At 42.8% G+C, this 24,825-nt stretch overlaps 1 long non-coding RNA gene and 1 other non-coding gene across 2 annotated transcripts; both read left to right on the top strand.

Annotated features, from left to right (window-relative positions):
• The first annotated feature begins 8,612 nt into the window (after positions 1-8,612).
• LOC139037913 (U2 spliceosomal RNA) lies at positions 8,613-8,803 on the top strand. Its single transcript, XR_011490860.1, has one exon. It is a non-coding gene; the product is annotated as a U2 spliceosomal RNA (small nuclear RNA).
• Positions 8,804-12,986: 4,183 nt separating this feature from the next.
• Positions 12,987-16,022, top strand: LOC110136366 (uncharacterized). Its single transcript, XR_002313622.1, has 3 exons — positions 12,987-13,057; positions 13,632-13,758; positions 15,963-16,022. It is a non-coding gene; the product is annotated as an uncharacterized lncRNA (long non-coding RNA).
• The last annotated feature ends 8,803 nt before the right edge of the window (positions 16,023-24,825 follow it).

The raw sequence follows: 24,825 nt of genomic DNA on the forward strand, positions 1-24,825 counted from the left end.
ATTGGGTCTGACGATGAGTGAAGACTGGGTTTCATTTTTAGTTGCAACCACCCCTGACCCTGGTCCAAGGCCCCCATTAGGTGATTTTCCAGGCAGTGGAGTCTGAACCGACCTTCTGAACCTGAGGGCACCTGCCATCAGCTTCCTCCCACTATTAGCTATTAGTTGTAATTGTTAACTTTTGTAACAAGGTCTAAATTTTCTAAGAGTGGGAGCTGGGGGTAGAGAAAGAACAGGGTTGCCCTTGAGAATTTTGTTGATAACTTAAAATTGGACAGTTGAATACCCCAAATTCCTTAGCTTATAACATTGCCAAAGCCAACTCTTTGACACTAGGAAGTCCAGGGGCTTCCCTGGTGGCTCAGTGGTAAAGAATCTGCCTGCTAATGCAGGAGACAAGAGTTCGATCCCTGGGTCAGGAAGATCCCCTGGAGGAGGAAATGGCAACCCACTCCAGAATTCTTGCCTGGGAAATCCCAGGGACAAAGGAGCCTGGCTGGCTATAGCTCGTGGAGTTGCAAAAACTTTTACACAACTCGGTGACTAAACAACAAGGAACTCCAGAACCTGGCTTAGCTTTATTTCTAGGTATTTGCAATCACTGATTCATCTCACCTAGATTTCCTTCTCTGCTGAGAAAGTCACAGGGCAGGCCCCAGCAAGCAAGGCTGGAGTTGAGACACCCTACAAGGAGCACAGACAACAGGAAGACAGCAGGACGTCTAGGCTTCAGTCACCTCCCTGGAGGTTCGCTTTTATGCTCATGGTAATCGGATAGTTTGTCTCATATCCAGGCCTTTCCTGGGATTGTTGAGTGTGGTTATTCTCATTCGAATGAATCTATAGAAAGTCACCAGTCATAGGGCCTACACTTACTGAATTACAGATAAACACCATCCATAAACATCATTTCACAGCTTAGCTTGGAAAGTGATAATGTACAGTTCACAGCCAGGTGTCAAAACCAAAAAGGGGAAGCATTGTGGTATTTCTAATCATTTGTCCTTGGGATGAATGTAGAGATATAGATATTTTAGCCTCTTATGAATGAAAGAGGAGTTAATTCCATCCTACGAAAAGTTCTTGCTTTTTCAGCTTTGTAAGCTGAGTTATCTGAGTCTTTACGAATCCACAGAGTAAGCTGACTACCAAAGACAGCTGAGCCACGTTTTTTTTTTTTTTCTTTCACTTAATGGGATGCCCTGAATAACCCACATTGATCTTCACGATCATTTCTGCAGAAAGAAATAATGGTATCTGAAATCTTAGTTCCTCTTCACAAACTACCAAATAAGAATAAACTTGAGATGAATCTAAAAACTCGGGGCTTCCCTGGTAGCTCAATGGTGAAGAAACCTGCTTGCCAATGCAGAAGATTCAGGTTTGATCCCTGGGTCAGGAAGATCCCCTGGGGAAAGAAATGGCAACCAACTCTAGTTCTGCTGCCTGGAGAATCCCATGGACAGAGGAGCCAGGCAGTCTACAGTCCACGGGATCTCAAAAGAGTCAGACGTAACTTAGTGACTTAAAACTATGACGACAACAAGTTTGCTTCACCCAGCCCCACTCCTTGCATGCATCAGTGTTTGAGAGTTTAATTTATGTCTTTGATTGTAAGACTATTTAGAAAAGCCCAATGTCTCCGTCTGGAAAGGGTTAATTTAAAACCTGATGCCTCACAGAAACAATGAGCTGTGTTGTGGTTTCTTCAATCATTTTTCTCTATTTTTATGTGGTTAGGTAGAAAGGATATCCCATCTTCCACGAATAAGACTCCTTAGATTCACCTTTGTCAATTAGAAAAAAAAGCACAATGTGAGAGTAATGAGCTAAATTTTATTTGCAACAAAATGAGGACTATAGCCTGGGAGACAGCTCTGAGAAATTGCTCCAAAGAGAGGGGTGGTGGGGCATGTGGTTCAGTATATATGTGATTCTGGTGAAGGGGGAATCAAACTTGCAATCAAACACGTATTTTTTGCAGAAGGTTGCTGTTTGTCATAAAAAGCAGACTTCACCATGAAGGATTTAAATGCTTTACAGAGAGATACAGAGAGATGCAGGAACTGGGCTCATAAAATCTTCTCCTGAAAATGTTTAACTACCTAAATAACTGTTCTGCCAGTTCTTCCCAGAGCACAGAGTGCCTTGTTCCTGATCTCTTCCCTGAACTCCTTTCACGGAGTGTTGAAGGTCAGCAGCTGCAGTACCTCATGATTTAATCCTTGTAGAGGTAGATGACAAGTGCCATCCTGAAGTTGGCACCTGCTTTATCCCAGTGTCGGCGAGAGGTTGTCATCAAACAAGTTCTGTTAGCAAGAGATGACTTGGTGAGTCTTTAACAATGTTAAGAAAAAACTTAAATCCAATACAACAGCTAGTTTATTTGTGAATTACAAGTGAATGACGGGTTAAGTATTTTTTTTGTCACTTTCTAGACTGGACAACAAAAAAAAATGAAGGGTTAAAATCATTGAAAACGTCTAATGATTTACTCTAAGAGCAAGCGTGAAAAGCATGCGTTAATAAATCTTACTCCAGCTGTATTTCCTATCAGAGTTATGCTAGTCTGTCTTTTAAGTCTGAATTTTTAAAACTTACAAAATTGGGGGGGAACTATCTTGTCCAAATGTGCTGCTGTAACACTCAGCTAGGAAAATACATATTTATTTTTTTAAAGTAATGTCATTACCAGAAGACTTATGTCTTTCCCTTTGACAGGGAAACAGAGTGCTTATCTTCATATTTTCATAATGAAAACTCCCCAAGCTCAGGCCACTCTGGCAGATTTACAACCTTTGAGCAGTAGAGCTGACAGGCATTTTAATATGAAAGGAGATATGATGTCTTTAATGTACAATGATGTCACTTCTAACGAGGGAGAAGCTGCCTTCTGCAGCACCATCACCATAACAAGGCCGACCTGGCTGCCTCGAAGGGGACCTTCTCACCTAGAGAAAGGTCACAAACTAGACAGAAGGAGGGGACTCTCCCGATTTAGGTGGAAGGGTGCCCTGAGAGATCCCGGGCACAAGCCTATTGTGAGTGTGCTTTCGCTGCCGAAAGTTGAACTGTCTAGACAGAGCTGACCTTGAGAAGGGAAAAGGTAAGGCCTGATGCTAAAAGGGTAATGAAAATCCTCCGGGGAGTGTTAACGTGAAAGCTAGATTGCCTGTTGACCATCATCTCCCCCCTCTCTCCTACTCGGCAGAGGTCTCATTGCTTGGAAGTGATATTGACAGCCCCTCTGTCCTTAGGAGGCTGACTGGTTATTGTGCCTGGAGGAATGATAGTAAGCAAATGCCAGAAACTTGCAATCTTTTATTTGCAAATGAGGCCTTAAAGGTGTAGCATTTGGTGTAGAAAAGACTGGTTATGGTTTTGCAAAAAGCTTTGCGCTCTCAGAGGCTGATATTCAGATGTCCTTGTCTTAAGTCCTCTAAGGCAGGGGTCCCCAACCTCCAGGATCTAATGCCTGATGATCTGCCATGGAGCTGATGTAATAGAATAAAGTGCACAATAAGTGTAATGTGCCTGAATCATCCCCAAACCACCTCCCAACCCCCCACCCCCACCATCCGTGGCAAAATTGCCTTCCATGAAATTGGTCCCTGGTGCCAAAAAGGTTGGGGACCACTGCTCTAATGAACACTGCTACTCTCTCCTGATTGAGCCGGAAGGATTTTTATCAAATCATCTGAGAACTGTTACTACATCCAACACCTGGGAAAGAGGGGAAAAGGCCTCCTGCAAGCTGCTTCCTGTGTAATTCCAAAGGCACCCTCCACCACATCAGAGAAGAAGCTGCTGCATGGTTATCTGGGAAAATCTTAATAATCCAAAAATGGGGAGGCTCTCACTATTCAAATAAGCTTTCATTCGTCAAGCAAAATTTCTGGAAGTCTGAGGGTTAACTTAAGAACTTAGAAGGTTTTGCCAGCTCAGAGGGTAGTTGAGCATTTAAAATTTGCCAGTGCAATTAAACGTACTTCTTTTTAATTAAACATAGGCACCTTAAGCCATCTACACTCTCAAAATTAAGTACCAAAGATTTATCGTGTAAAAGAGCCAAATAGTAAAGGCAAGGGTCAGAACTGACCAATATCACAAAGGACTATAATTTTTTAAAATATGTTATTATCTAATTAATTTTACTGCATTGAAGCAGTGGTTATGAGCCTGGGCAGGCAGTCCTGGGCTGGGTTCTGTCTCTGCCACTTGCAAGTTATATGATTTGGAAAATTTACTGAATTTCTTTTGGCCTCAGTTTCATTATATGTGAAATGGGAATAATTGTTTTACCTACCTCACAGTTTCTATAAGAATTAATTGAGATAATCAATGAAAACCACTTGCCACTATGTCTAAAGCATGGTGAAGCACTCAATAAATGCTAGCCTTTATCACCACTACTACTATTATTAAAATAATTAAATTAAATATTAATTCTAATCAATTTTATTTGATTGTTAGATAATGAAATAAGTTAAATTATTTAAATATTCATCACAGTTAAAATAAGATAAATATAATAACTATCCTAATTAAAATAAAATCAATATCCACATTAGTCATGTTGTTGCAGGAAGGGGGACCCCTTCCAGGGCCCGAAACTGGGCTCTTGTCTAACACTCAGAAATGAATTGTCTGAGGAGACACACGTGCTGACAAAGCAAGAGATTTCACTGGGAAAGGGCGCCCGGGCGGAGAGCAGGAGGGTGAGGGAACCAGGAGAACAGCGCTGCCACGTGGCTCACAGTCTCGGGTTTTATGGTGATGGGATTAGTTTCCGGGTTGTCTTCAGCCGACCATTCTGAGTCAGAGTCCTTCCTGGAGTTGCAGCCTTGTTCAGCCAAGATGGATGCCAGAGAGGATTCTGGGAGGTGGTCGGACCTGTGGTGTCTCCTTTTGACCTTTCCCGAACTCTTCTGTTTGGTGGAGGCTTATTAGTTCTGTATTCCTTATCAGGACCTCCTATCATAAAACAACTCATGTAAATGGTTACTGTGGTGCCTGGCCAGGGTGGGTGGTTTCAATCAGCGTGCTTCCCCTAACAATGGGTCTTGAACTAAAATCTAATTTGTAATATTTCAGAATATATAAAATTAACTGATGTATATAGTTTGTAGTGGGAATTTTCTTCTTCACATGTTTTTATTTGAGCTCAAATAACTACACATGACCATAGGTCCATGGACTACTGGTCCTTGAATGACAGATTTGACATAAACATGTGCACTCATTCACATATTACTGGTGACTATATAGCATATACCTGACTTCCCACCCACTTGCTCCTCTAACCCAGTGGCTCTCAAACTCTGATGTGCAGAAGAGAGTCAGATGACTGTATTATTAATGTAGACATTCTGGTTTGGTAAACTTGGATAAAGATCTCGACATGCTCAATTTTAATAGGTAGCCTATTGATTGAAGGCAATGGCACCCCACTCCAGTACTCTTGCCTGGAAAATCCCACGGACAGAGGAGCCTGGTAGGCTTCAGTCCATGGGGTCGCTAAGAGTCAGACACGACTGAGTGTCTTCACCTTCACTTTTCACTTTCATGCATTGGAAAAGGAAATGACAACCCACTCCAGTGTTCTTGCCTGGAGAATCCCAGGGACAGGGGATCCTGGTGGGCTGCCGTCTATGGGGTCGCACAGAGTCAGACACAACTGAAGTGACTTAGCAGCAGCATCAGCAGCCTATTGATTCTGAAGTATGGTACATAGGGGTCCTAATAGCTCACCAGAGAATGATGCCTTGCCTCCCGCTTGTCAAGAGTGAGAGGATGGACTTCTGGAAGGATATGTAGCTTGTTTACTCTTTCTTGGTAAGACTTATATTGTCTTCTGCTTAGGAGGTAACTTCAACTCTAGAGAATTGAAGTGGGCCAGGTGAAGGCCAGAGAAAAGAGACAAGACAGATGATTTCTCAGGCCACCTTTCTTGTGATCTAAGGGAAAGAGAGGAATGAGTTCTTGATGTTTCACTTAGGTAGGAGAAGAAATGAGGACATGGTTGGAACCTTGGCACATTACTTGTGGCTGTCCACATGGCTGGAGCATCTTTTGTTGCTGTCTCTTTATTTTTTAAGTGCGACAGGAGATAGCGGGTGAGATTTCAGATTTAGTCAAGGCATGAGAAGCAAACAATATCTTTGGGACATAGGCAGCAAGGTCATACTGTACTACAGGAGCTCCTAAATTTGGACCCTGGTTCACTCTGGCAGAACGCACGACCTCATGGCACACATACCATACCAGTTCTTACCTTTCATGCTGTATCAGTTCCATTTCCTCTGTTTTTCATCAGCTGTGTATGTGTATATACACACTGGAAGTATTTTACAATATTGCCAGGCATGGTCAGCAGCCTTTATTAGTAAAATATCAAGTCAAAACTATCATCAAACTTTATTAACATAAATAAAGCAGAAGTCATCATCAGCTCAGTTCAGTTCAGTCACTCAGTTGTGTCCAACTCTTTGCAGCCCCATGAATCACAGCACGTAAAGCCTCCCTGTCCATCACCAACTCCCAGAGTCAGTCAAACTCATGTCCATCGAGTCAGTGGTGTCATCCAACCATCTCATCCTCTGTTGTCCCCTTCTCCTCCTGCCCCTAATCCCTCCCAGCATCAGGATCTTTTCCAATGAGTCAACTCTTCACATGAGGTGGCCAAAGTACTGGAGTTTCAGCTTCAGCATCAGCCCTTCCAATGAACACCCAGGACTGATCTCCTCTAGGATGGACCAGTTGAATCTCCTTGCAGTCCAAGGGACTCTCAAGAGTCTTCTCCAACACTACAGTTCAAAAACATCAATTTTTTGGTGCTTAGCTTTCTTCACAGTCCAACTCTCACATCCATACATGACCACTGGAAAAACCATAGCCTTGACTAGATGGACCTTTGTTGGCAAAGTAATGTCTCTGCTTTTTAATATGCTATCTAGGTTGGTCATAACTTTCCTTCCAAAGAGTAAGCATCTTTTAATTTCATGGCTGCAATCACCATCTGCAGTGATTTTGGAGCCCCCAAAAATAAAGTCTGACAGTGTTTCCACTGTTTCACCATCTATTTGCCATGAAGTGATGGGACCAGATGCCATGATCTTAGTTTTCTGAATGTTGAGCTTTAAGCCAACTTCTTCACTCTCCTCTTTCACTTTCATCAAGAGGCTTTTTAATTCCTCTTTACTTTCTGCCATAAGGGTGGTGTCATCTGCATATCTGAAGTTATTGATATTTCTCCCAGCAATCTTGATTCCAGCTTGTGCTTCTTCCAGCCCAATATTTCTCATGATGTACCTATCCACAAAACAAGAAAAAGACTGACCAAACAGAAAATCAACAACTGTTCTTAGATCCATCAGAGAATTGAGGTCACAAGGTATACCTCTGCCCCCAGAGTTGGAAAAGACAGACAGATAGACAGAGAATCACAGCTTACTGGAGCAGAAGGCTTTGTGGAACCAGTGGCAGAGTCAGAGAACCTAAACTGTAATTAAGTAATTGCTGGAGTCTCAGTGTGGACAAGTTGGAGAGTTAAAAATGCCAGAGGTGCCCCTTCTTAGGTGGTCTCTATGCTTTGGTGAGTTTCACCTGTGGGAGACCTGCCAGTTCTCACACTGAAGACTGGAGAGAAATCCCTTTGTGCTTCTGCCAGAGGGGAGAGCAATGTAGCCATTTTGAAACTGTCCAGAACTCCTTGTTCTGGATAAGACCTAGCCTCAGGGAAACTACTTTACAGAAGCCTAAACAACAGGGGTTTTACCAGAGCCTGATGACCTTGGGGTAAAAAACACCCACCCAGCCTTCCTGTTTCATCTAAGAGGGAGAAAACAGAACAAAACTGAGAAGTCCCTGTGAAGGTCACAGCCCCAGGGTAGGGACTCGTTAAAAGACTGGCCTCAGAGCAGGGATAGAGGCTATGTGGACACAGAAGGGGAGAGGGACGTGGGACAAACTGGGAGGGCGGCATTGACATATATCCACCACCAGGCATAAAATAGGGAACTCGTCGGAAGCTGCTGCCCAGCACAGGCTGCTCACCCCAGCGGTCTGTGATGACCTAGGGCGTGGGATGAGGGTGGGCCGGGAGGGAGACTCAAGAGAGAAGGGAGATATGTACTCATATAGCTGACTTATTTTGTTGTACAGCAGAAATCATCACAACATTGTAAACAATTACACTCCTACTTAAAAAAAGACCAAGACCTAATTCTAAAACCATGGAATGCTTTTCCTTCCCCCACATTTTACCAACACATCAATAAGACTCTGGTGTAATATCAGGGGACTACATCAGAAATAACACCACACCTCAGACTTTATTTAAGAAGAAGTCTCTAGGGAAGCATGATGACATCAGAAGGGAAAGAAAGGGAAAAAAAAAAACCCATTAGAGGAAAATATTAGCTTCTAACACCTACAGGATAGCAAACAGTAAACAGAGCATTACTCTTAGCCAGATAAACATAAAGCTTTACATGAAAGACCTATTTATTTTAGTCCATTTTATCCAGTAAGTTATGCTCTTCTTTAAACAAAAAAAATTACAAGGTATACTAAACGATAGCACACTATAAAGATACAAAACAAGCATATCCATCGCTTCTTGGCCTTTTGGCTAAGATCAAGTGTAGTATCTGTTCTTATCAGTTTAATATCTGATACGTCCTCTATCCGAAGACAATATATTAAATGGATTTTTGGGATTAGGAGTTGGAATAGGAGCTTGCTCCGTCCACTCCACACATCGACCTGGTATTGCAGTACTTCCAGGAACGGTGCACCCCCTCTTTGGGGGAATTAAAAAAAAACAAACAAGCATATCCACATTCAACTATGGCAGAAACTTTGGAATTATCAGGCCAGTAGTTCTGAACAACTATAGTTAATATTCTAAGGGCTCTGATGAAAAAGTGGACAACGTGCAAAACGAGGTGAGAAATATAAGCAGAGAGATGGACATTTTAAGAAAGAAGCAAAAGGAGATGTTAGAAATCAAAACATAGTGACAGATATGAAGAATACCTTAGGCTTAGCAACAGATTGGACACAGCCAAGGAAAGAATCAGTGAGCTTGAAGACGTGTCAATAGAAACTTCTGAAACTGAAATGCAAGAAGGGAAACTAGTGGAAAAGAACAGAATATTTAAAAACTGTGGGATGATTACAAAAGGTGTGAATGTCAAGCATTAGTCACCATGGTGAAAGGAGAATAGACTCCCCTGACCTCATGTGTCCTTAAGGTAACACCGGACAGAATCCCTCCTGGGCTGTAACTGCCCCTTGCTCATATCTCCCAAAAGAATAGAAGTAATTAATTACATGGTGAGTTCGGGAGAAGGAATGAAGTACGCCAGTTCTTTTTGTGTTCTACACTTTTCTACCATGCAAAAAGATGGCCTGTCTCAATTGGCAGTACTGTATTTTCCCACTTTTGCTAGGTGGGTAAGTTTTATTCTGATAGGATTATCCAGAAACTTATTTTTGTTGCACTTTGTTTTAGCATAAGTTTCCTAGCAAACAGAACCTGAGATGAAACCTACATGCTAACTTCTACTGGGGAGGGGTAAAATCCCAGAGCAAATGGGATGAGGGAAAACCTGTGAGGAGGGGAAGAATGGAGAACAAATGTGAAGTGGTAGGTGTATTACTAAATTGGCCATGGCTTTACCAAAAAATTAAAGCATAATTAGTTACCTTGTCACTTGTCACAAGCTGTGTGGACCCGTTGTCTCAGAAAACCTCTTTGGTGGGAGAAGGGATAAATATTGTTTACCAGCTAACCCCTTCCCATTCTGTATACTATTTCGTGTTGGTCAAAGTTTGCTCCAGATGGCGTGTGCTCCCTTACACTTACGGGTTGTATCACTCAAATTTCCAGGCAGCTGATGGGGAAGTGAGACCCCACACCCACAGGGTGAGAAAAGCCAGCTCACCACTGAGTCCTATCCCTTAGTCCCAGGGACCGGAGGTGCTGTGGCTTTCACTGCGATGTTCATGGAGGAGTGGTGTCAGAGCCTTAGAGGCAGGCAGCTATGGAAGACACCACGTCTGGCACGGTGGCTGTGCACTATAGTTGAAAGTGCAGTGGTTCACTACCATGTCCTGTGATCTGTCTGATTTTTACAGAAGCCAGAGAGTTGACTCAAAAGAGAATATTATGGGAACCTCTTCAACTTTAACAGTGGTGTTTCTCTCGGTCACTCTTCGGGGAAGGTGGTATTACTCCTGCAAATGGCAAGAGATAGGGAGTTTCAGGAGCTAACACATAGCCAGTGGTTGTTAATCAGGGGTGCTTTGCCCCCCTAGGAAATAAGGAAGATCCCTTGGAGAAGAAAATGGCAACCTGCACCAGTATTCTTGCCCAGGAAATCCCAAGAACAGAGGGGCCTGGCAGGCTCCAGTCTGTGGGGGTCCCAAAGAGTCAGACACAACTTTGCAATTAAACAACAACAGCAGCAAGGGGATATTTGGTAATGTCTGGAAGCGGTTTAGGTTGTCACAACTAGAAGGTGTCACTGGCGTCTAGTGGGGGGAGGAGAGAGATGCTGCTGAGCATCCTAAATGCCCAGGAAATGCCCCACAGCAGAGAACTGTCTGGTTCCAAATGGCAATAGTGCTGAGTTTAGACCTCCCTACCACAGTGACCCCAATCCACAGGACAGGTAATGGATTTGAGGATGCTGCCAAAAGCTAAGTACCTCTGTCTTCATTATACCTTCAAGAACCAAGGAAATAATCACAAAGCAAGTATCGAAAACCACTGACCCACAATTGGATGGACTTGGTCTCTGTAAGCCTCTGTTTTAACCAGAAGACCATGTTGGTGTTTCAGACCTCCTGCTATCAGTATCATCTCATACACTGTAACTAACAGCCCTTGAAAAGTCTAGGTTTGACTCACCCTGCCATACAGTTACCCAGGCAATTTGCCTCGGTTCCCTTTCAGGGAAGGATCAGAGGAGAAATTATTGTCTGTATTTTCAGTGGCATTAGAGGGTCCTTCCTCAAGGGGATCCGTCTATCAATCCTTCAATCAATGGGCTCTGGGTTTGTTACCTGACTTAGATCTAGAAACTCAGTGATAGAGTACAGTTTTCCATCACAGGAGGCAATGACGGCATTTTCCTCAGCAATTCTTGATTTTTTAAAATTATTTAAATCAAGTATCACCCTAGTCAGCTTCCCAAGGCCGTATACCCCTGAAAGTAGGCACCCTCGCTCATACGAAGGCCTTTCTGCTCTTAATGTTACTTGGGGCTTGCTTTCCATTGATGGTAAAGCACCACCACTTGGTTTTTGAAAGTCCAGATACCTTTTACCACAGTGGATTAGAGGGAGCCCAATTCCATAGTAGCATCTTCCACTGTGATCCCTGGCCTACAGAAGGCAGCCACCACTGAGCTGCTTCTCAAAGATGCTGGTACTATTGCCTCCAGTTCCCCATCATCCCTACCATCCACCTTCAGGCCTGGGAAACATAGTCAGATGGTAAATCTTAGAAAATGAATCCATTGTCACATGCCCACCTTCTTGAGATTTCTGACTCCTTTATCTAAACTATGTCAAGGAAGTTTCAACATCACCCCATCATCTCCTTCTGGCCATTGCAGTAACTAGGCTGGAAGGAGCTGTTGCAGCAGTGAATAAGAACCAGCTCCAGGTGTCCTCACCAGAACCCTGAATCCTGAATCACAGGTAAGTGCCCGTGGCAGTCCATTCTTATCCATCCAGCCTCTCTACCTCCTCTGGTCAAAGCATCTCAAGACACACACCCACGGTGTTCCCACAGTTCCTGCCAGATTGTGTGATCAGGCGTGACCTTTCCTTTGGCAAACAGGCTGTTTCTTCCCCAGCAGGGTTTGTACTTCCTCTTGCATCATTATTTGCATGGGGGCAGGGAAGTGGGTCAGAGTGGGTCTTGGGGAAAACTTGAGAATGAGCGTCATTTGGGGAGGTACCTGCTTCTGGTGACGTCATTGCATGCCCTCCAGGCAAGGGGGACTCTTCACCTCTGACCGGGAGAAACAGGCTGTTTCTGCCAGCCAGGGAGAGTCAGGTTTGTCTGCATCAATGTCTCCATGCTAGGGTTCAGCTTCCTACTCTTTCCTTATCGAAGTCCTGACCTTGACCTAGAGGCATGTTGAGGCTATACCCTTAGTTTTCTTCACAGCTCTGCCACCCGGAACTGATTTTCAGTACAGATACCTTTCAATGGCAGGACATGCGAGCCTCATTCAAAGCAACTCTCAAAGTCCTTTGACTTTCAGAGCATGACTTCAGTTGGTAATAGGTGCCCCGAGCCTATCATCTTATCAAAACCTCAGATTCCTTGAAATCAGCCACCCCTACACCTCAATCATTGCCCCTTCCTTATCAAATAAGGTAGCACCATGATATTCCCAAGTTTAGCCGTTCACCTGTACTTCATCCCAATTAACCATGGGTGAATGAGTTGGCTATTGTAATGCCACTTCAAAGGGCTCTTACCATTTCACTCACCTGATTGATTTCAGACAGTCAAATACAGAATCAATTCCAAAATCTCACTCTGAGGGTCTTTCAAGGACACTTCTGCTAACTTTCTCTGTAAACAAAGTCTGAGGCAAAGCTTGTGTGTGGATGCTTTATTTATTGGTAGTACGATCCCAAGATAGGAAGAGTCAAAAAAGCGAAATGAAGCAGAGAAGGAAGAGTGGCAAATACATGGAGGGTGGTCCATAAGTGAACTGGCCACAGCTTTGTAGGAAAACACAGCCAATTATTTGATCTTATGAAAGGTATCCACGTTAGGAAATACCTTCCAAGAACAGTCCATTGAGGGGAACGTCCCAGTTTTCTATTGCTGTGTAAAAGGCTAGTGAGAGAACCTAGTGACTTAAATTAATCATTCTGTTTTTCCCCACCTTTATGAGGAATCTGGGAAGAATGGGACTGAGTGGTTCATCTCTAGTCCATGTGACATCAGCTCTGGTCGTTGGGATAGACATTCCATTGTCAAGATGGCGTCTCCACTCCTGGTCTGGGATGGCTGGTAGTTGATGTGAGCTCTTGGCTGAGAGCTCAGTTGGGCTACTGGGACATGGATTCTCCATGTGGTTTGGGCTTCTCTCAGCATTGTGGCTCAGTATTCAGAGTGACCATCTCAAGAAAAGGCCCTCTAGGGGAACAAGGCAGAAGTTGTAAGACTTCTTACGAAGTCCAAGAAGGCTGCTTCCACTACATTCTATTAATTAAGCAAGTCCCCAAGGCCGGTGTCAATTCAAGGGGAGGGGAAATTAAGCTCTACTCTCAATGGAAAGAGTGACAAGAATATGCTGCCATCTTTAATTTACCACAGTCCACAGGCCAGGAAAGAGGACCAGCAAATACAAAATGTTACATGACTGAGCAGGCCAGTGTTATATAAGAAAGCACAGCCAGTTATTTAAATATTTCAGTCCCAAATAGGATGTTAGGAAAAAACCACCTCAGAATAGTCTATTGAGAAGAAAGGAGACTTTATCTGCTCTTTCCTCACCCCCATTCTCTGTGTTGTCTTTCGCTGTCAAAGTTTGCGATATAACTCGGCAACTCCTGCATTCCTGGGTTGTGTCACTTGCCCTTCTTCTTGCCAGGTGGCTGCTGGGGAAGCCATATTCCATAACCCACTAAGCAGCCCTTCATCTGAGTCGGAAGTAAGTGGGATGGTTGACTCAGCACCTCCAATCCTCGGCGGGAAAGCGGCTGCAGCCCTTGACAGTGGTAGGTAGAGTGGGTCACCCTACAGCCAGGCCTTAACCTGTGTGTGTGCGCGCGCGCGGAAGGGTGGTGGGGGGGGCAAGGGGGAAGTGGAAAAATAACTAGTGGTGTTAGAAGTCGGTGCTGGTTAACAGGTGACAGTGATGGAGAGTAAGTCTCTCCAGTGAGAGTGAATGAGGCTGAGTGAGTCTGGGGAAATGCATAAACCTGGTCCAGTGCACACGTTTAAACATTGCCATTCAGTGCAACTTTCACAAGTAGTCAAGTCATAAAAGAGATGCTTTTCCATCCATCTAAGGTCTCTCGTGGTTGATTTAGAACCCTCTGTGCCTCTCTCAACTGGTTCCAAACTTGGGAGGGGTGGCTGGATATTTTCTATTGTCCCTCCAATCTCCTACCCACTTTCGTCCACCTGTCTGAGCCCTGGGAGGCTGCCTTTATAGACACTCTGTAGAAGTTTCCAAGTTTCTGGCTTTCGGTTGGTTTAGTCAATAGGATACATCAAAGGACAGGTCAGAGGGTAAGCCTGGAGTAAGGTTGCACTGTTGGCTGTGTCCCTTTAACAAAGAGCACAGCTCGTACCAAACAATCTTCTCCTGTAACAACTCTCATATGACTCCAAAGCCACCTCCTCCCTTGTCCCGTCTGGTCCAGGAGCTCACCTCTGCTGCTGATCCTGGGGTACCCACCACTCTTTGTAGGTTTCCTTTAACACAGCCCACACATCTGGAGACCTGGCTTTGATCCTTTTGTCCAGAACATCCCCTGGAGAAGGGAATGGCAAGCCACTCCAGTATTCTTGCCTGGAGAATTCCATGGACAGGGGAGCCTAGCAGCCTACAGTCTCCAGAGGTCGCAAAGAGTCAGACACAACTGAGCAACTTTCACTTCACGTCGTCACACATTTGTAAAGTGTCTGTTTTAATTTATGTTATTGTTGGTTGCACTGGGTATTCGTTGCTGTGGGCTTTCTCTAGTTGCAGCAAGCGGGAACTACTTTCTAGCAGTGGGGCATGGACTTTCCATTGCAGTGGCTTCTCTTACGGCAGAGCATGAGTTCTAGAACATGGGCTCAGGAGTGGTGCATGGGCTTAGTCACTCTACAGCATGTGGGATCCTCTGGGACCAGGGATCCAACCCATGTCCCCTGCATCGGCAGGGGCACTCCCAACCACGGACCACCAGGGAAGCCCAAAGTGTCCTTTTCTAAACTCTTTTTAATTACAGGCTTGAGTGTGTCTTCTGTTTCCTATGGGTATCCTAACTAATACAGGTGGGGACAGGGGTGTAGTTAATTTTCACGCCTACATCCACAAAGTAAGCCCTACTAATGGTTAGCAGATTGCTAGTAGATACTCTTTAGTTATATATAAAAATAAAAGTTTTATTATTGGTTCATTGTGCTCCTATAAGTAGCAAATAAAGGACTTCAGTTTTTAATCAGTCTGAGGCTTATCAGGAGAGCCCCTAGGATCTCAACCAGACTATTACTGGGATGGAGTGAAATGCCAGCCGGTTCTCAGGGGAAATAGATGAAACTCTCATTTCCTACCATCTGCCAGATAAGAATTGGAAGTAGAGAGCTAATGAAAACAGTTAATTTACTCTTTTTGGGAAATTAGGCAAGGCCCAACATTGATTTTATCTAGGCAAAAGGAATGTTACTAAGTGGCAAATATCCATGAATACTTTTGTCTGAACTGACTATAACTTTAGAGCTGTGAGTTCAATCAGTGGCTTCTTGTCATGTGTGGCCATTTAAATGTGAATTCACTAAGGTTAAATAAAATCAGCTTCTTGGTCACCCTAGTCACACTGGAAGTGCTCAGCAGTCCTGGATGACCAGGGCTGCAGTATTGACAGCACAGATGTAGAACTTTTCCACCATCACGGAACACTGTATGGATAGCATGCTCTTAAGAATTAAGCCTACTTTTTCTATGTTGCATTTTTTTTTAACTACCATATTTATTGAACTTTGGGGCACTCAGTCATCAGATGCCTGAGAACCTGAGAACTTTATTAAGTGTGTATTATATTGCTTGGAGAAGTAAAAAGAGTTGTGAACCTTTTGAGGAGAAAACACTTTGAGTTACTTCAGAAATTTTTAAAGGATGCATTTTAATTCTGTTAAATTTATTAAACAAAATAGTGAAATAATACATTCACCCTAATTGAATAAAATATGTGTGCTTTCTTTTCCTCAGATACTGGGATCAGCATTATAGCAACTTAATTGATTTTAAAATAAAAAATCTTACAAGCCTTGTATAAAAGATTCAAAATTATTTTTGGTTTTAACATATTGAAAATGAAAGTACTTATTAAGTAAAAATGTGAAAAGAAATTAAAAAGACATGCACCCACTCCCTCCAAGTAAGGTAAAGAAAAATTAACATTTTGGGTACTTACACTTGAAATCTATTTGAAAAAAAAAAAAAGACAAATTTAATCATGAATCATTCCAGCCATAATAAGATCTATAATATCTAGGATATTAGAATGGGTTGGGTAGACAAATAAATCTAAATAAATAGTAAGCAGAGCTTAGATAAGAGTTCTTTAAATTATTTTTTTATGCATGTCAGTGTTCATCCTTTATATATTTTGAGATAAAGCCAGCTTGCAGTTTTTACTTTTAAATTCTCAGAGTAGCCAGGGTTTTCTTAGAAGGGTTGTCATCATGGTTGGGTTGTACTACCTTCTCCTGGAAAATATGTTAAATGCCAGACCACATAGATGAGCACTGAAAGTACGCTATTGACTATTTTAAATTGGCATGCTGTTCTGCTGGAAGAAAAACAAAACTGAGGGACGTGGAGAAAAGGTAAATTTAGGTCATCTTGGACATAAATAGACTAAGATCGGTCAGTCTATTAAGTTGCCAAGATTTGCAAAGAATTTTTTTAAGCCACACCTTTTTTTTCTTATTACCAAAATAATTCATTTTAGACATGTGAGAAAACACAATTAAGCAGATAGAAGAATATGACAATGACCAATTTATTCTCCCTAGAGATAAACTCTATTAATAGTTTGGGATGCATCCTTCCAGAATTCATGTTTCCTTGTATGGAAAAATATACTAGTTTCACCACTTGAGGGTGTCAAGGTGAAACTTTTAATTTGCAATCTGCTCTTTTTCATATTACAACATCTTGTACCATTGGAAATTTTTTAAACACCTTTTTTTTTAAAGAGCAGCCAGAATTTTTCTGATCTGTGAAGTCTACTTTAGTAGTATTAAGTATCCCATTACCCCATCAGTCAACTGCCTGATTCAGACTATTTGATCTAGTGATTCCCTAAACAGTCAGCTCTCAATTTTCTGTGATCAGAAAGAAATGACCAAAAAAGAATTTTTTTTTACATCAATAATACTCCCTACTTTTCTGCTTCCCAAACCTCACTTGAAGACTGTCAGTGCCTTTTCAAGCCCAACAGGGACACATCCACACATCCAAGGAAGGTAGAGGAGTTTTCTTTAAGTTACTCCGGAGCAACTAAGAAAGCTTTAGCGCTTCATCTTAAATGTGTAACATCGTCCAAGATGAGAGCTGTGACATCACGAGGAGTCAGAAAGGAGCCACTTGTTGGTGTGGACCACGAGTCACGTCATCATTTTGTGTTTGAAGACCATCTTTCCGGAGGCAGTAGAAGCAGTGAGGAGGTTATTGTTACAGACGAAGGGTATGTGGCAGGCAGAGGGGAGGCAGAAACCATTTGGATGAAGATGGGGTGGGGCGGTGCGGCAGGCAGGACCTTCTGAGAAGGCAGAAGTAAGTAAACTGGTAAATGGAGAACCATGAGGGGAGAGAGGGTCCACGTGGTCTTGTAGGTCTTTTTTTTTTTTTGGACAACTCAGGTACCAGCTATGAAAGAAGATAAGAAAAATAACAGAAGAGGAAACAGTTTGGATCAAGCAAAATAATGTCAGTTTTGATCATGTTACCTTTGAATTGCATGGGACATATCTCAGTGTAATATACAGTTGCAAACAACCATTCTGAAACTTGGGCTCTGGGCTCAGAACTCAGATTGAGGGCTGTGTTTTCCCTGTTTCTGCAGGGCTTCGCAGAGTCTTTAGTTTGACAATACAGATTGCAAATTTCCAAGAACAAGCAATCTATAGCTGGCATTTCTCTACCTTATTTGTACATGAAATCTAGTGTTCCTTGAAACATTATTTTGGAGACATGGGTGTGCTGGTGTCACTGAAGGCTGGGCATCGATCAGATCCCCAAAGAGACAGTGTTGCACATTAAGAAAAGAGGGCTGAAGATGAGACTTGGGCATCTCTAAGATATGCCATGTCCAAAGAGTGCAAGGAGAACAAGCAATGTCTTATTTTGATTCCTTATTTTATTTTTCTATTCCAATGAAAGTTATGCTGCCTCAGAACAAAATACTCTGTCTAAAGTTTCACCATTTCATAAGTATATTATATGGTTTTCACAGTTCCGTGTCCATTCATACATTTATAAAATTTCTTTTAACTCTTAAAAGCTGTACCCCAAATTCAGATGGATGCTGGAGAACATCAACATTTAAAAGGGACCCGGCAGAAGAAGAGACCAGCAAGAGACTCTGGGGAAGAACCCCAACAGTCGGGAGGGAGGTCTTGCTTGGAAGCTGTGATGGTTAATTTTAAGTCAACTTGGCAAGGCTGTGACGCCATTATCTGGTCAAACACTAGTCTAATTTTGCCAAAAAGGCATTCTGTAGATGTGATTTATCTTTACAACCCTTAAGTAAAGGCGATCACCCTGGATAACATAAATAGTTCCAATCAGTTCTTTTTAAGGCCTTCCTTAAAAGCAAAGACTAACGCTTCCTAAACAAGAAGACTAACATAGAAGTCCTGCCTGAGTTTCCAGTTTGCTGGCCTGTGCCACACATTTCAGGTTTGCCAGCCCCACAGTCCTGTGAGCTGACTCCTTAAAGTGAATTCTTTCCTTCTTCCCTCCCTAACTGATACAGAAGCTGAGTGAGGAGAATATTTCAAAGAGGTCATGACCAGCACTATCCCACTGTCTGATACCCTAAGAGGTCAAGATAAGGAGCAAAAGAAATGTCATCCAACTGAACGGACATTTAAATTTTTCCTGTGTTTTGTTTTTTGGGGAGGTGGGATGCTGCCTGACAGCGTAGGAGACGTAAGAGACGAGGGTTCAATCCCTGGATTTGGGAGGATTTCCTCTGGAGTAGGAAATGGCATCCCACCCCAATATTCTTATCTGGAGAATTCCATGGACAGAGGAGCCTGGCAGGCTACAGTTCACAGGAGTCGCAAAGAGTCAGACACAACTGAAGTAATTTAGCACACATGCAGCATGGATAAAGAAAATCAGCTTATTAATTTTTAAAAAATTCTTCATTAGGGTATAGTACAGTTGCTTTATAATGTTGTGTTAGTTTCTACTGTACGGCAAAGTGAACAGTTTATATGTATTCATATTCCCTATAGTATCAATAGAGGTTTTTTTTTTGAGAAGTATTTCAAGCCAATATTAACACCTTCGCACTTTGATCATTGTCATGTCTTGTTCTTAGGATGGCAAATGGAAATGCTGTACTCGGGGTGTGTATTCCTGACAGGAGTTCTTCTCTGTAATCCTGGTAGTCCTTAGTAAGATTGTGAAACAGAGTCATCTTGGACACAATCTTCTCTTTCATCACCTGTAACTACTGAGATAGAGTCACCATTTCCTCCTTCTTGCTCAGATCTGTCTTGCTTTGTTTTTTTCGCTTTTGCTCCCATCGGCATCACTAGTTCGACCTTACCTTCACCCCTGGCCTCTGAAGCTTTGAGGCTAAGCAGAACTTGAGGGCTGGGGGACAGCGTGGGTACCCACGGGGACCTGAAGAACCTCCTGGGGAAAATGGCTCTAATGGAGGAGACAGCAATGTAGAGTTGCTCGGAGTCAGCCCCTCGGGTTCAGACACAAGGAGCTCCGAGGATGTTTTGGTGTCATTTCCCCCCATCATCACACTGGTGCCCGAGTCCTCAGAAGAGCGAAAAGACTGCAAAGGTCTTTTCCACCACCCTTTTGAGGCTCTGAAAATCCAAAGCAAACCTCAGCTTTGGGAAAATGCAGTTAAAAATGTAGAAAGTGGTGTGAATCAAGGCTGGCCACTTGATTATAGCACACAGAAGCTCGGCTTGTGTGAACTTCAAGCAATGGTGTGCTAATAAATATATTTGAACAACTGGCTCACTAGAAAATAAAAAAATAAAAGCCACAATGTGCAGAACTTGCTAATTTTCAGGGTATAAACATTTCCATCATGGCCAGTTGCAAGCTGCAAATGTGATGTCGTTAAACACAGAGCTGGGAGAAGATGCAGAAACACCCCCTCCCCACCCCCCACACATAATAATTTTAATCACAGATTCGATCGATCGATCCATCCATCCATCCATCCATCATGCTCAGTCGTGTCCAACTCTTTGCAACCCTATGAACTGTAACCCACCAGGCTCCTTGTCCATGGGATTTTCCAGTCAAGAATACTGGAGTGGGTTGTCATTTACAGATGCAATAGAGGCAGGTAAATGTTATGATCATAGTAAAATAATGAGGAACTGATGACTTTTGAGAATGAATTGCTTTTGTTTTAATATTATTTATTTAATTATAGTTTATGTAACTGATGCTGGGAAAGATTGAGGGCAGGAGGAGAAGGGGGTGACAGAGGGTGAGATGGTTGGATGGCATCACCGACTCAATGGACATGGGTTTGGGTGGATTCCGGGAGTTGGTGGTAGACAGGGAGGCCTGGCATGCTGCGGTTCATGGGGTCGCAAAGAGTCGGACACGACTGAGCAACTGAACTGAACTGAACTTAGATTTTGGTAACGTGTGTGCTTGATGACCACAGGCCAAATTCCTGAATATGTCACCTCCAGCCATTGTCAGTCTAGCCTGCTCCAGCACACCACTGACTCAGAGCCCCAGGGCACAGCCCACTTGGGGCATCAGGGTGCCACAGCCTCAGGAGCACCAGAATTGGGGCGCAGAGAGCTCCCGATGCACAAGGTTTGCATTGGCAAATACTTCCTAAGGATAGCCAGAAATACTCCTGAGCTGGGTCATTGGCCATCAGTCCCTGATTCTCATTCACCTCTGTGAACAAGAGCTCTTGTTCTTATCTCTACTCTATGACAGGAAGCAAGCAGCAAGCTCTAGAAGAGTCTCATTCATGATTCCTCCTCTTTGCCAATCTTCTTTTTATCTGAATGCCTTTTCTTGCCAAAAATGCCTTGTGACCTTTGCTCCTACCTTCCTTATTCCTTTTATATCTTGTCTCACTTTTATATCTTGCAGTCTTAATTTTCCTGAGTGATATTTTTTTTTATGTTTTTCCTTGTCAAAAAAAATCGTGCATTTATTTCAGGAAAAAACAGGAATATAGACTTAAATGAAGGATTTATAAAGCAAACCTCTTCACTAAAATTGAAAGCACTAGTAATATTATTACCCTTGTTTTCCTGCATCCAGATGTCTTTGGTCATTTATCTGAACTAGTCTCACTACTGAAAAAAAAGTTCATTCCATCTTGAGGACAGTTCTCACGTGGGCGGGCCCTTTTGTGTCTTTTGGGGAGAAGTGGGGGGCAGTCAGGGCAAATTTTTTTTCACAGATTTTTTTTCTTTAAACATTACTTAAACTAATGAGAGTTTACTTTGCTTATTCTACTGCTAGATTTTGCCTGTTTTTTCTACTCTTTCAGCGTCTTAATTCATTCGAGGCTTTTCTCCATGAGCCAGAGGCAACTCCTTGGGAAAGGACAATTCTACAGTGTTTTTATAATAGTGTTTCTCTGTTCTCTAATGCCACCAGAGTCACCTTTCCTAGGTAACAACACCAGCTCACAGAGGGTTTTGCTTTCTGTGATCACGTCTTTCTGTCACGGCAGTTCTCAGATTTGGGGAGGAAAGATGGCCCCAAGCTCCTTACTGCACCCTTGCATGCTTGATAACACTTACATGTCTATCTTCTGCTTGCAAAGTGAAAGTATAAGTCACACAGTCGTGTCCGACTCTTTGCTACCCCATGGATTGCTCTGTCCATGGAATTCTGGTAGGAGTTCTCGAGCGGGTAGCCATTCCCTTCTCCAGGAGGTCTTCCCAACCTAGGGATCAAACCTGGGTCTCCTGCATGGCAGGCAGATTCTTTACCGTCTGAGCCCACCAGGGAAGCTGACATCTTCTGCTTGAACAAGACGGATCCACAGCATCCAAGAATGCAGATTTCTTCTCTAACAAGACAGAGAATAATCTGAAAATGATGTACAGTGATTAAAGATTTCCACAGCGACGGTTCCCTGGAGAGAAGCACGAGGTCCCACTTTGGCAGCTCTCTCCAGCAGGAAGGATCTCCATGGACATGCTGTGTCATTTGCTCCAGTCCCTGTCTGAGCCAGGATGGGATTGGCATATCGCCTTGTTGAAATTGGCTCCACACCTTGTTGAAGTGGGCATCCCGCCATACTAATTGATGGGTATGAGTGCAGACATGTCAGAGAACCAGAATGAACATCAGATCGGGATAGGAGAAGGATTTCAGGCCAGAAATATCAAAACAGTCAGTGGTGCTGAGTTCCTGTGCATGAGAAAGGGAGAAGATGGTATCACTGTGACGGCTGCAGTCCAGAGTTAGATTTATTTTTAAATGCCCCCAAATAGCTGACAAAACAAGAAAAGTGTGGGCCTGAGAGGCAGCAGGAAGGGGTAAGGTTATTGACTTTCAAAAGATATAGCTATTATCTGCCAGCTGGGATGCAAGAAGGTTTTTTTTTTTTTTTAAGGCAAGCAGGAGTTCTTGATAAGAGTGACTTTCTAGCTGAGTACTTTGGTCAGCTTTAAGGAATCAGAGCCTCTGTATGGAGGGTTTCTGGGTCGGTCGCAGTGAGAACTGCTGAGGATGAATGCAGATAACCACTCCCTACCTGGGGAGTGACTCTTCCCGCTTGTCTTCGATGCCCCAGCTGTCCTATGGGATCCACTGTCTCCCCAGCAAGTAGGTCCAGCAAGCAGACCAGCCCTCAAAGCATGGCCATCAATCCCGTCCTCCTGTTAATTGCATATTTGATACAGAAGGGTCCCTCCAATGGAAAGGCGGCTCAGTAACGACCCAATTTTAGTATATAAAACAGAAACTTTCCAAGAGTTTGGGAAAGCTTCTAAAGGATTGTTAGCACAGACTACCTGTTTCTCTCTACAGCTGGCAGGGACCTTCTTCAAATTACTTGGCGATAAACAGCCTAGGGGGCTTCCCAGGTGGCACTAGTGATAAAGAACCTGCCTGCCAATACAGAAGACTAAAGAGACAAAGTTTCGATCCCTGGCTCAGGAAGATCTCCTGGAGGAGGCAACCCACTCCAGTATTCTTGCCTGGAGAATCCCAAGGGACAGAGGAGCCTGGCGGGGTACAGTCCATGGGGTCGCAAAGAGTTGGCCACAAGTGAAGCGACTTAGCACACAGCCCACAAACAGCCTAAGAGAAACTCAAGGTGAAGGGCTGCAACACGTAGTAACAGAGTTGGTGGGTCATCAGATGCAGGACCTAGGTGACAGCTACACAGCAAACTGGTGAAGATAAGGTTTGCACCTTAGTGTAGCTGTATGTCCCAGGATAACAAGCAAAGTCAAATACAGAGCTCTGATTCAACGTCAAGAAAGTGCCTGTCTAAAGACTTTAAAAATGCACACTTTGAGCTGTTGCATCATTATTTGCATTCATGGACAACGAACCAGAATATGGACCCATCAGTTGAGCCTCCCTCAGTTTTTGAACTGACCCCACTTTATTAACGGCTGAATTTTCTGCACAGAGCAAGGAAGAGGAAGCCATCACTCTGAGCCCAATTTTATATCATCTCTCCCTTCCTGACTATAAAAATGCTCCATGCTTTTCTAATATTTAAGTCATGAAGTTAAGATGAAAAATTTCGTCGTGGTCAAAAGAAATGTGATCATGTTTAACTCACATTTTTTTTCTCCTGAGTGTGTGCGTTCTCCATGCTCAGTGAGCAGCAAGAGTTTTTTTTTTTTTTTAATTTATTTTTTTTATTGAAGTATAGTTTTTGATTTACAATGTCCTGTTGCTTTCAGGTGTACGGCAAAGTGATTCAGTAATATGTATACATATTCTTTTTCAGATTCTTTTCCATTATAGGTTACTTTGAAATATTGGGTCTGATTCCCTGTGATATACAGTAAATCCTTGTTGCTTATTTTATATATAGTACTGGTTCTTTACCATCTGAGCCACTAGGGAAACCCCTAAATATATAGTAGTGTATATTTGCTAATCCCAAACTTCTAATTTATTTCTATTAACCCACTTTTAGCTTCCCCTACTTTTTTTTGTATAGTATTTTTTAAACATCAACCTCAAAGAACAAAATCAGGATAGGGTAATGGGAATGAAACCAAAAGCTTCTTAACCTCAACTAAATTAAAATTATTGAAACTAAGTTTACTTTTTCTCTCCAATTATTCACTTGTAAGCAATGGAAAGGATTGAATTTGGAAACAAAAACCAAAAGAAAACCCTTAGGGTTATACCTGGAGATGATATTTGGAGATGGTACTGGAGAACAGGTTTCGACTGCATTTATTGAAAGGTAAACAAAATCATTTGAATTGAATGATTCTACTTCTAATGTCTTCTAATGGTGGATGTATTCTAAGCTTCTTGCATAAAAGCGTGCATCCATAATTCCCAGTGGTGCTCATTAGAATGACTTATGTATGTGGATATTTCCTTATCTGGGATTCAAATCACATAAATTTTGATCAGTCCAATCAACTTTCTAAACTGACTGTCAGGGAATTCCCTGGTGATCCAGTGGTTAGGATTCCACGGCAGAGGGTGTGGCTTCAATCCCTAGTTGGGGAAGTAAGATCCCACATGGATCTTAGTGGGATCCAGGCACGGCCAAAATAATAATAATAATAAATATATAAAAATAAACTGCCCATCACTGAGAATCTCTCCACACAAACAGCACTGTTCACGGGGTACTTTGAAAAGTCCCAGTTTGGTGGGAAAAATATGGGAT

The sequence above is a fragment of the Odocoileus virginianus genome, chromosome 12 (genome assembly GCF_023699985.2).
Source record: "Odocoileus virginianus isolate 20LAN1187 ecotype Illinois chromosome 12, Ovbor_1.2, whole genome shotgun sequence".
NCBI lineage: Eukaryota > Metazoa > Chordata > Mammalia > Artiodactyla > Cervidae > Odocoileus > Odocoileus virginianus.